The 14592-nt window shown below is 34.0% G+C and overlaps 1 pseudogene; it reads left to right on the forward strand.

Annotated features, from left to right (window-relative positions):
• The first annotated feature begins 720 nt into the window (after positions 1–720).
• Positions 721–3859, forward strand: LOC132644410 (kiwellin-1-like; annotated as a pseudogene).
• The last annotated feature ends 10733 nt before the right edge of the window (positions 3860–14592 follow it).

The raw sequence follows: 14592 nt of genomic DNA on the forward strand, positions 1-14592 counted from the left end.
ACAGTCAAATTGGGGAGGAGAATATTTATTCCGTGGCAGTACAATGGATGTCGCGGGAAATATGATTGCAACAAAATAAAGACTCAACTTGTTTAAGTCTGCTACGTTATACATAAAAGATATACAGGTTTTCATGTTTAACTACAGATGAATCTATCAGTTGTTATCTTAGTGGACGTTTGGTCATAAAAATTATTTACCTTTTTCCGGAGTTGTATTTCGGAATACTAAAAACAAGAAAAACTTGTTTTTCAAAAATTTTCCACTTTTTTCCACTATATTTCACCAAAAACTACAATTTCAAAAACTATGGTCAAACACAACTCCAAATTTGTTTTCAGCGGCTAAAGTGCCAAGACAATAAAATAACCAATCAAGTGCTTGTTTTTAGCCGTGGGGTTAAGGTTGAAGAGTTGAAACTCTTATTTCAATACATTTATAGAGAAAAGGCCGTGACTGTCAAGGAAAGCAAGGAAATTATAAATGAATATGTCCAATTCTGTTACTGCCAAATAACGAAGGAACTATGAGAGAAGTACTTAACATTTTGACTGCTAAACTCCATAGTCGTATACTTAATTTTAAGAAAACTTTCATACGTTGAGCAGAATATTGGCACTTTGTCTAATCAAAACACTTTATAATGCAGTTAAATTATCCAAAGTCCCCACACAACTAACATTTGGAAACAAAACCAGAGGACAGAAGAGGAACAAAAACATGAAGAACTCTATCTTGGGAAAATCACTTCTGGCATTGCTGATTTTTGCCCCTCTTACTTACTGCTTGGATGCAAGATTACAAGGTTGCCAGCCGAGTGGCAAAATCCGAGGCATAAAGCCACCTCCGGGGCAGTGTAATCCTGAAAATGACTCAGATTGTTGCAAACAGAGCAAGATGTACACCACTTACAAATGTTCACCTCCTGTGACCGGTAATACTAAGGCTGTTTTAACCCTAAATAGCTTCCAAAAGGGTGGAGATGGTGGTGGACCATCAGAGTGTGATAACCAATACCATTCTGATGATACTCCAGTTGTTGCCCTTTCAACTGGATGGTATAGTGGAGGAGATAGGTGTCTTAACTATATCACTGTAAGTGCTAATGGAAGAAGTGTGAAGGCTAAAGTTGTAGACGAGTGTGACTCTACCATGGGATGTGATGATGAGCATGATTATCAGCCTCCATGCCCGAATAACATTGTTGATGCCTCTAAAGCAGTGTGGGAAGCCTTGGGTATACCTGAAGGTGACTGGGGCGATTATGACATTACATGGTCTGATTCTTAGTGCATCATTATAGTATTCATGGTATCGTTTGCATATGATGGTCGTCTTAATACTCCGATTATGTAATCTAATTTCTCATGTTTGATGTTGTAAAATTACAGTATAATGAAATTCTGTTCATATCAACTTTTGAAATGATAGTAATATGAAATTCTATGCCAATGAAAGAGACATGATCAGTGAAAGCTAAAACTGGACTTGTTTCAGTAGCTAACCTAAACCAACTACTGTTTGGCCTCGATCAGTTAATCAATCAATAAATGAATGAGTCCTCCATCCCAAATTAGCTGGAGTTGGCGATATAAATCTTTTATATCTTTTAGAGGCTGCATCACTGTTATGAGTTGGCCTTAAATGGTTAAAAGCTGAGTTGTTTTAGCTTTTATAGTGATGCTCACTTCCTGGAAAGGATAGAACAGATATTTGCTGATTTAAACTAAATAACGTGGAATTCGCCACTCCCGAATGCAGAATTTCATTCAGCTCTAGAGTTGATTTCAGGGTCCTCTGCTTCTCACTTTAGATATGTTAACTTATCTTCATGTGTTGGAAACAATTTGATATGTTATAGCACTACTGCCTAAACAAACAATTAAGAAAACAAGCCAGGTCCCATCCAACGTATAATACCTTAGATATACCATTTTTTCTAGTTAAGTAGACCTTCACGAACTACAGAGCAGGCTTGATGATGATTTTAGAGAAGGTAACAAAGCAGGTTCTTGAGGTTACACAATCTGTAGCAAGACAGAGCACCAATAGCAAGTTGCTGTAGTGTTTGAGCCCTCCGATTTGGATCAGCCTAACCGGTTCATGGTGAATTCCAAATGAATAAGGAGAAGGAGACCTTGCCTATTCAATCTACACAAGTGGTGACAATTTCAACTTCCTCCGATGCATAGAATCTATAATTTGCTTTTGTAATTTGTAGTTCCATCCATTTCATTTACACAAGCCTTTCTGCTGTATGTGTATGTTTATTGGCTACAGTTCTTTGTAATCATTTATTTTGATATCAGCAATGAAAACAAGCTCTTTAAACACTGTACTAATGCTTCATGTATTCATATGAGAAATAGCACCCTTAAAACCTTAACACTCTACTAAATTTCCCTAAGCCTCTGCAAGTGCAAGTGCAACCTGCGGTTCCGACTAGGTTACTGATCCATTTATGAGAGTAGTTACAAAAGTAGTCAGGTGAAAAATCATACAACTCAAAAAAGATTTCTGACAGCATATGAACTATCAAAATTTGATGAATTGAAATTCTATGTTACTGCAGTAAATATTCTTTTTCCAACAGGCAAATGGAGCAATATGCATGGAGAACATTAGTTGATCATTAATTACCACATTTAAATTAGTATTAATCTTCTCTATCGACTATTATTATTGATGTCAGGGGAATAGATGATTGTAACAAAATCAAGACTCTATAGTTGTTGTAGTATGTTAAATATAAAAGATATACAGATACTAGAACATAGGTTTTCATGTTTAGCAATCAGATGAAACAATCTGCTGTTCTATTATTATATTGAAAAATACAAAATTGTTTTCAGCAACTAGAGAGTCCTAGACAATAAAATAAACCATCAAGTTCTTGTCATATTAGGCAGTGGTAGAATACCTGCCTATAATCGGAACTGTGATTAAGATTAAGCCGAGGAGGTAAAGTTGAGACTGCAAAATCTAATTTACACATCTATATATAGAAAACAAATGCCGTTACCATCAAGGAAAGTAAAGCAGTTACAGTCTCATATGTCCGGATTTACTATAGCCAAATAACTAAAGAATTGATGAAGAAACAGTCACAAGTCCATTTGACTGCTAAACTAGATAACTGTATACTTAATTATAAGAAACTTTTCATGCCTTGAGCAAAATATTGGCATTTTGTCTGACCAGAAAACTATATAAACAAGTTAGATCATCCCAGTCTCCACACAACCAACATTTGTAAACAAAACCAGACAACAGAACAGGAAAAAAAACCATGAAGAACTCTATCGTGGGAACATCTCTTTTGGTGTTGCTGGTTTTTGCCACTCTTACTTACTGCTTAGATGCAAGACTACAGGCTTGCCAGCTGAGTGGAAAAATTAGAGGCATAAAGCCACCTCCAGGACAATGTAACCCCGAAAATGATTCAGATTGTTGCAAACAAGGCAAAATGTACACCACTTACAAATGTTCGCCTTCTGTAACAGGTAATACAAAGGCTATTTTAACCCTTAATAGCTTCCAAGCGGGAGGAGATGGCGGTGGACCATCGGAATGTGATAACCAATACCACTCTGATGATACTCCAGTTGTGGCCCTTTCAACCGGATGGTATAGTGGAGGTGACAGGTGCCTTAACTATATCACCCTAAGTGCTAATGGAAGAAGCGTGAAGGCTAAAGTTGTAGACGAGTGTGACTCTACCAGGGGATGTGATGATGAGCATGATTATCAACCTCCATGCCCGAATAACATTGTCGATGCCTCTAAAGCAGTGTGGGAGGCCTTGGGTATTCCAGAAGGTGACTGGGGCGAGTATGACATAACATGGTCTGATGCCTAGTGCATCAATAGCGTATTATAGTATTATTTGAATATGATGATGGTGCGCATACTGAGATTATGTGCGATATGTGTTGTCGATGCTTGTAAATTTGGACGTATATTGTTATGAAATTACAGTTAATTATATTTTGTTCATATATACCTTTGAAGTGATAGTAATATGAAATTTCATGCCTATGAAAGAGATGTGACTAGTAAAATCTGAAATAAAAGACTTGGTTCAGTGGCTAATCTAAACCTACTACAGTTTAACCAAGATCAATCAGTCAACTAGGCCTTGATCTCAAATTAGTAAAGACTGCAGCTAGACTATTTTTACACTAAATCCATTTTTTATCCAAGCGTGGAACCACTAACCAGCTATACTTTGTGCATATGCAGAGTTGTGAATTCGCCTCAGATGATTAAAACCTGAGATTTTTAACTTTTAACTATGCCCACTTTCTGGAAAATAATTCTATTTTTGCTGATTTAAACTCAATAATACGGAATTCAAAACTGCAGAACTTCCTTTAGCTCTATCGTTGGTTGCAGGGTCCTCTGCTTCTCACTTTAGTCGTGTTATATGTATTGGCATAAACGACTGAGGATGAACTCAAAATTAATAAGAAAAAGGAGGCCATGCCTAGAACTTGCTTTTGTAATTTTGTAGTTCCATCCATTTTATTTGCAAAAGAATTCTTTTGTATGTGTATGTAATGTCTATTGGCTAAAGTTCTTTATTTTGACATCAAAAATGGAAATAAACTCTTTGATCACTGTATCTAGCACATTCAAAAACTTAAACCTCTGTTCAATTACGTGTTCAACCAACGGTTCCCACTAAATCACTAATTCATTTGTGAAAGCAGTGACATAAGTATTCAGGTGGAAAATAATCCAATGAATCAACCGGCAAAAACTAAGTATCAAACCTGACAAATTGAAGACCCTGCTAACACGGGATGCTTTGTGCACCGACTGCTTTTTTTTTTTCCTTTTCCCAACAATCAAATGGAGCAGTATGCATGGAGAAACATTTAATGACACCATCATTACCATGTTTTAACTTAATCAACATCCGGCTTATATCATAAGTGATCTCACGGGAAAAGACGATTGTTATGATTGTATAAAAAGAAACTCTAGTTGGTTGTAGTATGTTGCAATATACATAAAATATATCCAGATGATAGAAATAAGGTTTTCATGTTTAGAGACAAGCTTAATTAGTAGAGGTTTAAGAAAAAAGAGATCTTACAGCTAGTGTCGTGCATGACTAGAGAATAATTGATTAATTTTCAATTTATTTCCAGATAAGTGAAGATTATAGACTCAATTTTTTGGGACAGTTAGAAGCTGTAGTGTTTCAATTGATCTAAATACTACTCCTTTCCAATTTGTACAAGTTTTACAACATAACCAATTGAGTGGCACCAGTAAAAGATGAAGATGCATTACACTAATTTATATTTGTACTTGTAATTTCTGTAATCAAAAAAGAACTTGTAACCAGAAATTAAAAAGACAGACAATTAATTTCGAGCCCACAGTAAACTGTGTTTTCTTAAAAAATTTAATCCCCTCACAGTTGCCAAAGTTTTGGATTAATTCTTCTCAGGATAGAACGAAATTCTATTATGCAATACCGGCAATGAAAATTGTAGAATTTTAGCGAACTCAACTAACGGTAGTAATCACACGACACACTTACTGTTTTGTCTTTGAAAAAATATGCACATAAGAGGAGATGAAAAGATTATGATTTTCAGAGAGATAGAAATTTTTAGTTTTCTGTAAGTTAGTACTGAAAAAATTTATAGCCATTGAAGAGGCACAAAGACACCTCTTCGAGGAAGAAGGTGACCGCTTGGTTGGTTGTGACCGTTGGAAAATAATTTCTTTTCGCGAGAATTAATTAATTAAATAATAAATTCCGAGTCCATTAATTAATATTAGGATAAGGAAATTAAATGACAAAAATGGAAATAAATTTGGTCCAAAAAGATTATCAATCAAATAATTTGATCAAATCCAAAGCCAAGTGACAACGACGACGCAAGGAGAAACCCTCTTCTTGACTCTTTAAGAGCTAGAGGGTGTGCTTTGATAAATAAGCACACTACTCTCCCTTTAGACTACCAATGTGGTACAAAGTGCTTTTCTAAAGGAACTTTGCTCACATTTTCAATTTTGTTTCCCTCCATTTCTCTTTCCTCTTTTTTTCCCTTCATTTCTCATTCAAATCAACTTAAATCCCAACGGTACTTACTTTCAAATAATATTTTTTCTATTCCAACATGATGATGACTTTCAAAAAAAATAATGGCGTATAGTTAATTGTACAAGGAAACAGATCAAAAGTGATAGATTTCAGGAGATCCTCTTTTTGGTTTTTTCACCCTTTGTTTCTTTTGATTGGGTGATTCTTTTTGGTGGGTGTATTTTCGAGTCCGGAATCAAAATGACCCAAAAAAAAATGAAATGAACCAAATTACCCCAAGAAAAAAATGTGATATCAAAATACCCTTAACGCAGTAATTTACTGCGTTATATAAAAGTCACTTAACGTCTCACGTTAAAGTCCGTCACCCGAGTTTTGAATATTTTTTTTTTTAAACAAATTACATAGCGCAGCTTTTTCATGCGCTATGCAAACTCACCACAACTCCCACGTTTCCCACCCCTTCCCTGCCCCACCCCTTATACTCCCACTATCCCCACTCCTTCTACTATCTTATCTTTATTTTTAACAATGTGACTATTTCTATAAAAACATACTATATGCCAAATACAATGTAGTACTATTTTTGCAATTATTATTTTGTTCACAATGATAGATTATTTTAATAGTATCACGATAATACTTTAAATTTTTTAAAAGACAAACTCTCCAATAAAAAGGTAGAAGGGTATTTAAGTTATGCTAATAACTTAATTAAAGTGGAGCAAATATGAGAGATTTCTACATAAGAATAGAGGAAAAGGAGGAATTAATTGAGATCTGGAAGGCACTGATGGAGTATAAAGGTTTTAAAAAAACAATAAAAAGTTAATTTTTATGCCTTAGCCCGAGCAAGAAAATGATTTCATTTTAAACAAAGATCGGAGAGCAACATTAAGAAGATAAAGTGACAAAATAATTAGAGTACATAAAATTAAACTATGATTTTTTTTAAAATGAATTACTATAATATTAAAAATATAAAAAATAAAAATTAGATTGTTTAGCCCTCATATTATGCTGCTACAACTTAATGTTGGATCTTAGTACATTTTATTATATACCCCATTTTCTTCGAGCATTATATTCACTCTAATCTTAACTAATTATAATAACATAAACTATTTCAAAAAAGAAAAAAAATCAAGCATGTATTTTTTATAACGTATATTTTAATAACTTATACAATTAAAATTTAGAGAGCAATTGAATAAGTTATTGTATATTTTACTTTTTGAGTAATGTATAAAGATCATGACTAAATCTAATAACTTGATTTTTTGTGTAATGTATAAAATTTGCGAAGGTTACAAATTACATAAGCATGTAACTTTTATTTATAAAAATATAATAGAGAAACCCTACAGTTTGTCAACATCACTTTTAAATTTCATTCTTAAGAAGAAAAAAAAGGTATTATTTGGATTGTTATTTTATATATTTTTTACTTTCTTTTTTGAAATAGTTTATGTTATTATTAATGAGTTAAGATTAGATTGAATATAACGCTCGAGGACAATTGGGTATATAATAAAATGTACTAAGATCCAACATTAAGTTATAGCAGCATAATATGAGGGTTAAACAATCTAATTGTTGTTTTATATTTTTAATATGATAATAATTCATTTTTAAAAAAATCATAGTTTAATTTTATGTCCTCTAATTATTTTGTCACTTTATCTTCTTAATGTTGCTCTCCGATCTTTGTTTAAAATGAAATCATTTTCTTGCTCGGGCTAAGGCATAAAGATTAACATTTTTATTGTTTTTTAAGACCTTTATACTCCATCAGTGCCTTTCAGATCTCAATTAATTCCTTCTTTTCCTCTATTCTTATGTAGAAGTCTCTAATTTTTGCTCCACTTTAATTAAGTTATTAGCATAACTTAAATACCCTTCTACCTTTTTATTGGAGAGTTTGTCTTTTGAAAAATTTAAAGTATTATCGTGATACTATTAATATAATCTATCATTGTAAACCAAATAATAATTGCAAAAACATTACTACTGTTATAAAATAAAAACTATAAAGTAAATACACGGAAGAGATATATAGAGAGAGATAAGATTGTATTGCTTCTCTTTCAATTCTACATATGGTCACTATTTATAAGGAAAAACATATGCTTAATGGCTAAGCCATTTAAGATAACAGCCAAGGGGTCACGTACTCTTGGTGGCTAAGTAACTTAATGGACAAACATACTCATAACACTCCCCCTTGAATGTCCATTAATTAGATGATGTGCCTCGTTAAAACCTTATTAGGAAAAACCCTGTGGAAAAAAGTCTCAATGAAGGAAAAATAGTACACATATCTAGTAATACGCTTTGAGAGCTGCCTCATTAAAAACCTTACCAAGAAAACCCAATGGGACAAAACTTGGTTAAGGAAAAAAGAGTACAATGCGTATTTCACTCCCCTGACAAAGACCAAGATTCAGATGTCGGAGTCTTCGCATTCCAATCTTGAATATCATCTTCTCAAGAGTTGAAGTTGACAAAGATTTGGTGAACAAATCTGCAGGATTGTCACTTGAACGGATTTGTTGCACATCAATATCACCATTCTTCTGGAGATCATGTGTGAAAAATAACTTTGGTGAAATGTGCTTCGTTCTATCTCCTTTTATGAAACCTCCTTTTAATTGAGCTATGCATGCAGCATTATCTTCATATAATACTGTGGGTATTTTTGTATCACACTTCAAGCCACATCTTTCTCTGATGAAATGTATCACTGATCTCAACCGCACACATTCTCTACTTGCTTCATGAATAGTGATTATCTCAGCATGATTTGAAGAAGTAGCAACAATGGACTGCTTTGTCGATCTCCATGATATAGCAGTACCTCCGCATGTAAACAAATAGCCTGTTTGAGATCGAGCTTTATGTGGATCAGATAAATAACCTGCATCTGCATAACCAACAAGATTTGTACTACCTTTGTTAGTATAAAACAGACCCATATCTCTAGTTCCCTTCAGATATCGCAATATATGCTTAACTCTGTTCCAATGTCTTCGTGTAGGAGAAGAGCTATATCTTGCTAGCAAATTAACAGAGAACGCTATTTCAGGTCTTGTAGCGTTAGCAAGATACATAAGTGCACCAATTGCACTAAGATATGGTACTTCAAGACCAAAAAGCTCTTCATTTTCTTCTTGAGGTCGGAACGGATCTTTACTCACTTCAAGTGAGCGAACAACCATTGGAGTACTTAAAGGATGCGCATTGTCCATGTAAAATCGTTATAAAACCTTTTCGGTATAAGCAGATTGATGGATAAAGATCCCATCTGTCAAATGTTCAATCTGCAAACCAAGACAAAGTTTTGTTTTTCCCAGATCTTTCATCTCAAATTCTTTCTTTAAATATTCAATCGCCTTTTGGAGCTCTTCTGGAATTCCAATTAGGTTTATGTCATCGACATAAACAGCAATTATAACGAACTCTGATTTTGTTTTCTTAATAAAAACACATGGACAAATGGCATCATTTATATAACCTTCATTTACCAAGTACTCACTGAGGCGATTGTACCACATGCGCCCTGATTGTTTTAGACCATACAACGATCTTTGTAATCTGATTGAATACATCTCCCGAGACTTTGAGCTAATTGTTTCAGGCATTTTAAATCCTTCAGGAATTTTCATATAGATTTCATTATCAAGTGAGCCATAAAGGTAAGCTGTAACCACATCCATCAGATGTATTTCAAGGTTTTCATGTACAGCTAAACTGATGAGATATCGAAATGTTATGCCATCCATAACGGGTGAATATGTTTCTTCATAGTCGATACCGGGTCGTTGAGAGAATCCTTGTGCAACAAGGCGTGCCTTGTGTCTCACAATTTCATTTCTCTCATTCCTTTTCTGCACAAAAACCCATTTATGGCCAGCTGGTTTTACACCATTAGGCGTTTGGACTACAGGTCCAAAAACCTCACGTTTGGCAAGTGAATTCAATTCTGATTGAACTGCCTCTTGACATTTTGGCTAATCATATCTTCGTCGACATTCTTCGACAGATTGAGGTTCCTAATTCTCAATGTCTTTCATAATATTTAGTGCAACATTATATGTAAAAACATTATCCACCATAATCTTCGATCGATTCAAATCTATCCCATCACCAGAAGAACTCAATGATAGTTCTTTATTTACTTGAGTCTCGGGTTCCCTAATATCTTCAGGAGTATCAGGATTAATCAGATCTTGAATATCTTCATGATATTCTTTTATAGTGTCATTTTGATCATTTTTCGTGTTTCTTTTTCTAGGATTTTTATCCTTAGAACCTAATGGCCTACCACGCTTCAGGCGTGTATGAGATTCAGAGGCTATAACACAAGTAGATTGTCCCTTTGGGACATCAATTCGGATAGGCACATTCTCTGCAGGGATATGTGACTTAGTTATCCTTTTCAAATATGTAAATGCGTCTGGCATTTGATTTTCTATTTTTTGCAAGTGAATGATCTTCTGGATCTCCTGTTCACATATGGGAGCACGTGGATCAAAATGAGATAGTGATGGAACTCTCCAAGCAATTTCTCTTTTGATTTCTTTTCTCTCTCTCCCTAATTGTGGAAAATTTGTTTCATCAAATCGACAATCTGCAAATCGGGCAGTGAATAAATCTCCCGTCAATGGCTCAAGATAGCGAATAATGGAGGGTGATTCAAACCCAACATATATTACTAACCTTCTTTGGGGGCCCATTTTAGTGCGCTGTGGTGGTGCTACAGGCATATATACAGCACAGTCAAAGATTCAGAGATGAGCAATATTTGGTTCATGACCAAATACTAATTGTGACAGGGAGTATTTATTATAATGAGTCGGTCTGAGACGAATAAGAGATGCTGCATGTAAGATAGCATGACCCCAGACGGTAGTGGGCAACCGTGTTTTCATAAGTAGTGGTCTTGCTATCAATTGTAGTCGTTTAATCAATGACTCAGCAAGGCCATTTTGGGTATGAACATGTGCTACAGGATGTTCAACTTTTATCCCAACTGATAAACAATAATCATCAAAAGATTGAGACGTAAATTCTCCGGCATTATCGAGGCGTATAGCCTTAATGGGATAATTCGAAAATTGTGCCCTTAAGCGTATTATTTGTGCCAATAATTTCGCAAACGCCAGGTTACGAGACGATATGAGGCACACATGAGACCATCTTGAAGATGCGTCTATTAGGACCATAAAATATCTGAATGACCCACAAGGTGGATGAATAGGTCCACATATATCCCCATGTATACGTTCTAGAAAGGTAGGGGATTCAATGTCAACTTTCATTGGTGATGGCTTAGCTATCAATTTACTCTGATAACAAGCGGCACATGAAAATTCACCACTTTCAAGAATCTTCAGGTTCCTAAGTGGATGCTTATTTGAATTTTCAATAATTCGTCTCATCATTATAGATCCAGGGTGACCTATTCGGTCATTGTTATACCCCATTTTAACCGGGTTGAAGCGGAATACAACATATTGGAGATTCCTAAATTGCTTTGTTTTAAGGAGTCGCCACCTAATTGATTTTTACGGTGAATTAGGACACCTAATTATTAACTAAGGTAAATCTAATTAAACCTCCGTTAATAGTCTGCTTAACCAGTGTGATTCTAGGTAAGGGTTCTATATTATCCTAAAGGGAAGGGGTTAGGCATCCTTTAGAATCCGTTAACTACGATTATCCAACCAAACTTAGGTTAATTAATTGAAGATGTAAATGTAGCATTTAAATTTTAAGAAAGTGGCTTACAATGTTGCTAATGTTTTAAAAGGAAAATATAAGCTATTTAAAATAACACTTGTAAATATTATTAAGGCTTCAAATAATAAAGCTATTTAAAATAAACTTAAGAATGTTGCTAAAGCTTTAAGTGAAAATATAATAATGCTATAGAAAATAATCTTATAAATATTGCTATGACTTTAAAAAAAATGCTATTTAAAAAAATAAGATTTGTAAAATATAATAATCTGCATATAAATGGAAAAGAGTGCGGGTGGCAGCGTTTTAATATTTTGAAACAACTCAAATGGCGAGATATTAATTGATTTTTTGCAATTTAGGAATATAGACAAGATGCGAATTTTCTTTCTCCTTTCATTATATCTTATTAATTATGCTTAGCTAAAAATATGCATGATTGATTCAAACTTGAATGAGTTTCCTATAAAATATACTTGAGTTTATAGTGACATATTAATGACGTCTTGAAACGTTTATGATAAAAATATATAATCATGCCATTCTGCGATTCAACCATTCCAAATAAAATATAAGTATTAGACGTTATAAATAGTTTTAACATAAAAGAAGATAATAAAATTTATGGAATCGATGATTAATCTTCCTTAAACTAACTACCCATTTACTAAAAAAACTAAATCTACTAATTCATTAGGATTCATCTAAGTTAATGAAATAAGGTAAGGTTAGTCATACAAAGCAAATAAAGATACACAACAATAAAATAAGGAAGAGAAAAGGATGTAATGGATCTGGTCCATTTTAAAGCCCAACTGCTGGAATTGTGCGCGTGATTGGGCTTAGGCCCAATAAATTTTATATGCTGCTGCTGTTATGGGCTTTGACCCGGAATTTCCTTTTTTATTTTTTATTTTTTTTTGCTGCGGGTGGGCTGACTCGAGAGGAGGATTTTGTTGGGCTTTCAGCCCATCGTTGGAGGCGGAAGAAGATGAGTCCCTCAGACTCGTATGCGATGGTCATGCATAAAAACGAAAGAAAAGAGATTAGTACATAACCAATAAATAAAGCTAAGATGTATATGATGCAAAATTCAGAACAGATCAGTGGATTGTATATATACTATTGAACAGTTCGACATAACATAGTTCTATTAGAGAAGAAAAGAGAATGCTATTGATCTTTCAGGGAAGTCTAATTTGTAACAGCAGCAAAAGTTAAACTGCACGATGCTTTCATTTAGACAAGGGAACACAGAACCAAACTTAACCTTTTGAGTGACAAAAAGAGGGAAGATAGGCCCTCAACAAAGTCTTTTCAAGCTCAACTTCACAACTTTAATTTGGGAAATCAAGGGTTTAATTTTAACACTTTTTGCAGTAGTTTGGGGAAAGTTGACATACGATTTAAACCCCTTCAACTGCCAGAGATACAATTACTAATTCCAAACAATAATTTTCTTTCAATCCTGCGGTATTACCCAATCAATTGACAAATCTCATACTAATCACAGATAACTTATGGTCCATTCAAATAATATTAGGTCCAACTAAATCATGTCTAAGGGTCACACCAGCCAAACCGATACATCAACATGTCAAACATAAGCAGGTAAATGGACTATCAAATCATAAGACTAGGCTTAAACAAGAAATATAATATTTGGGACATGGTCTTTTAAACTGAGTTAACACTAAAAGCATATCAGTCTAAAATGGAAAAAGGAGTAAACTACCAACTAAAAAGCAATCAAAGCTAAACTGGGGATTGACATTTATAGACATGCTTTAACCATATTCGTGCATAGACCAATGTCCCTGAACTAGCAACTACCAAACATGATTAGACAAGAATGACCAATAACTTAAACTAGCAGCCACATGTACATTAATCAAGCTGAGCTACTCATTTACAGAGAAACATCTAGCAAATATTTAACCATTTGGCATGTTTTAGGCTAAATTAATTAATTAGATCAGTAACTTAACTAAACAGCAACTACACACATATCAATCCTGCCTAAAATAACATTAACACAATTAACTAAAGGCAGTTAAATACGCCCCAAACAGGTTTAAGCTAAAATAGAACAACAATTAAACACATATCAAGCATACTTAATACTAATACTGCCAAGAAGCAATTCAATAGCAATTAAAGAGCATAACGAGTTAACTACTAGAACAAAACAAAACAAAAAAAAGCAACTTGAAGGAGGGAAGATTACATGATTACAAGGACATGTTTTATATTTCAAATTCAGGGATTGCCCAAACAGATGCAAAGTAGTTTAAGCAAGCAACTATCGGTAGCTTAAACCATCACTGATATCTACCAGATTTCAAATAAATATGAGAAGATAGAATGCTCTTTAAAGAACTAGGATTTATTAACTCAATATGAGACAAATTCTATGCAATGTCTATGTTTGGACCAGGTAAAGAGAGGTATGTGAAATCCAAATAGATTCTTACAAGTTCATTTTTTGCATACAGAGATCCCATTTCGACCAGTTTTAAATAAAACTTATTTTAGCGTCTTGTTAAATCCAAAGCCTTTATGAACTGCTAAAGAGATGAGAACAGTTTGAACATTCAAGTAAAACAAGGACTAAATATACTTCGAGCATGCTAATGATAATATCGAACACAATGACTCATATGAACACTCCTAAATTGCAGTACTAAAACATTTTACAAGGTCAGGTAGGAATTTCGATTTGAACTCCTGTATGCATATTTAAACTCCCAATTTAAGTTAAACGACATCGTATAACTAAACGGGGC

Source organism: Lycium barbarum, chromosome 6 (genome assembly GCF_019175385.1).
Source record: "Lycium barbarum isolate Lr01 chromosome 6, ASM1917538v2, whole genome shotgun sequence".
Classification (NCBI taxonomy): Eukaryota; Viridiplantae; Streptophyta; class Magnoliopsida; order Solanales; family Solanaceae; genus Lycium; species Lycium barbarum.